Here is a 3,247-nt window from a genome sequence, read left to right on the forward strand (position 1 = left end):
TCAACAGGAAGCAGTCTGTGCCAGTCAACATATGAGATCAGCCGTACGCTTTTGTGCTGTACGTGTCCCTTCACGTTTCCACTTCACTATCACATCAGAAACAGTGGACCTAGGGATGTTTAGGAGTATGGAAATCTCACTTAGAGACGTATGACACTAGTGACACCCAATCACCTGACCACGTTTGAAGTCCGTGAGTTCCGCGGAGTGCTCCATTCTTCTCTCTCACAATGTCTAATGACTACTGAGGTCGCTGATATGTAGTACCTGGTAATAGGTGGCAGCACAATGCTCTTAATATGAAAAACGTATGTTTTTGGGAGTGTCCGGATACTTTTGATCACATAGTGTAGGCAATGGATAACTGTCCTAGCAAGATGACACCAGTTAATTCTTTTGGAGAATTTGGTAGGACAGAATGCATCAAACCCTTTGAGGGTACAGTGGTGGCCCTGACATGTTCCTCATTCTCTTCCACAAATTATTAAATATTACTGCTTATTGGAGCTCAGCCACTATTTCCTTGTCTCTTAATGACTCTCTTGTAGGTAGTCAGTTTATTTGTCCATATGTTGTTCAGGAAACCAAAACTTAGTCTTGTTTAACTAATGACTTCCTCCTAAATAATAGACCTTTGCGTTTATTACATTACTGTTTTACCTTAGGACTGCCGTCTGAATTATAACACTGCTTAATTAGTCTCAGTTTTGGATCTTTATTTTTTTCCCTCCTTGTGTATTTAAAAATTCACTAAATTGATTTCTCATCTTTTAATCCCTGTAAATAAAATAATCTTATTTGACCTACATTTGCGTCATTAACGACCATCAATCATTTTTCCTACTGGCGTTCTGCAGGCAGCATCTGCTGTTGTGTTCTCCTTATCTTTTATGTAACTAATTTCCAGGTCAGAATGCTGTAGTTGTAATGTCATCTGGTCAATGTAGGGTGTTCCAAGTTACAGTGCTGCAAAAAACTCAAGTCTCTAAGGTACATGTAAACTATTATTTATGTAACTGGTTTATAAGTCAAACTGGTGTAGATATAAGGCCATCTCATGAGTCTACATCTACATCTACATAGATACTCCGCAAGCCACTTTATGGTGTGTAGTGGTGGGTACCCTGTACCACTATTAGTCATTTCCTTCCCTGTTCCACTCGCAAATAGAGCAAGGGAAATACAACTGTCTATATTCCTCAATACGAGGCCTAATATCTCATATTATATCTTCGTGGTCGTTATGGGCAACATATGTTGGTGGCAGTAGAATCATTTTGCAGTGAGTTTCAAGTGCCGGTTCACTGAATTTTCTCAACAGTGTTCTTTGAAAAGAATGTTGCCTTCCCTCCAGGGATACCCATTTGAATTCCTGAAGCACCTCTGTAACACTTATATGTTGTTTGAATCTACTAGTAACAAATCTAGCAGCCCCCTCTGAAATTTCTCATTGTCCTCCTCCAATTCAACCTGGTATGGACCCCATACAATTGAGCTGCATTCAAGAATAGGCCATACTAGCATCCTATATGCAGTCTTACAGATGAACCACACTTTCCCCAAATTCTCCCAATAAACCAACCATTCACCTTCCGTACCAAAGTCCTCACATGCTCATTCCATTTCATAGCACTTTGTGATGTTATGCCCAGATATTCAAATGACATGACTTTGTCAAGCAGCGCACTACCAATGCTGTATCTGAACATTACAGGTTTGTTTTTCCTACTCATCCACATTAACTTACATTTTCCCACATTTAGAGCTAGTTGCCATTCATCACACCAATTAAAAATCTTGTCTAAGTCATCTTGTATCTTCCTACAGTCACTCAACTTCGACACTTTACCATAGACCACAGCATCATCAGTGAACGGCCGCAGATTGCTGCCCACTCCATCCGCAAAATCATTTATGTATATAGAGAACAACAGCAGTCCTGTCACACTTCCCTGGTATATCGTAATGATACCCTTGTCTCTGATAAACACTCTCTGTCGAGGACAACATATTGTATCCTATTACTTAAGAAGTCTTTGAGCCACTCACATATCTGAGAACCTATTCCATATGCTTCAATCTTTGTTAACAGCATTCAATGGGGCACCATATCAAATGCTTTCTGGAAAACTAGAAATATGGAATCTACCTGTTGCCTTCATCCATAGTTCGCAGTATATCATGTGAGAAAATGGCAAGCTCAGTTTCACATGAGTGATGATTTCTAAAACCATCTAAAACCATTTGTGGCCACAAGCTTCTCTCTCTCTCAAGAAAATTTATTATATTTGAACTGAGGATCATACAGCAAACCAAAAGTCCCAGTCACTTGAGAATTTGTGCTGGGTGATAGATTCGTGATGAATGCGAGCTAGGTAAGGGGCCAATGCCATAGAGTACTCTTTGTGAAACGGAATTGGGGTTCCATCCAGACCTGGTGACTTATTTGCTTTAAAATATTTCACTTGTTTCTCTGCACCATGGATACTTATAACTATGTCATCCATACAAGAGTCTGTCTCATGGTCAAATGATGATATGTTTCTATTATTCTCCTGCATGAATGATTTCTTGAATGTGAAATTTAAAACTTCAGCTTTTTTTGCTGTCTTCAGCTGCCACACCAGACTGATCAACAAGAGACTGAATGGAAGCCTTAGACCTGCTTTGCAACTTTACATAGGACCAGAATTTTCTTGGGTTCTCTACCAGATCTTTTGCTAAGGTATGATAGTGGTAGCTGTTGTATTCTTTGTGCAGATATCTTTCCACAAATGCACAAATTTCTACTATCTTATGCTTGTCATCATTTGTGAATACTCTTTCTAACTGAGAGTGCAACAGCCTCTGCTTCATCAGTATCTTCCGAATTTCGTTTTTAAAACATGGTTGGTGTTTTCCATCCTTTATCCACTTACTAGGCACGTAACTCTCTGGACCACAATTTACAATATGTTTGAACTTTGCCCGTAATCCCTATATGTCCATGTTATTGAAATTAACTAACATCAGTTTACTCTCGAAGTGGGATGCTAACAACTACCCACCTACACTCTCTAGCAGAAACACTCTCCTAGACTTCTTGACTGATTTATTAACTTTCATAATGACATAATGATCAATAATCCCCATTTATATACTGACATTCTAGATAAGATCCAGTCTATTTGTAGCTACAAGGTATGAGGAATTTCCATTGTGTGTGAGTTGCTGAACTAGCTGCTCAAGACAGTTTTCAGAAAATTTG

The sequence above is a fragment of the Schistocerca nitens genome, chromosome 7 (genome assembly GCF_023898315.1).
Source record: "Schistocerca nitens isolate TAMUIC-IGC-003100 chromosome 7, iqSchNite1.1, whole genome shotgun sequence".
NCBI classification, from domain to species: domain Eukaryota; kingdom Metazoa; phylum Arthropoda; class Insecta; order Orthoptera; family Acrididae; genus Schistocerca; species Schistocerca nitens.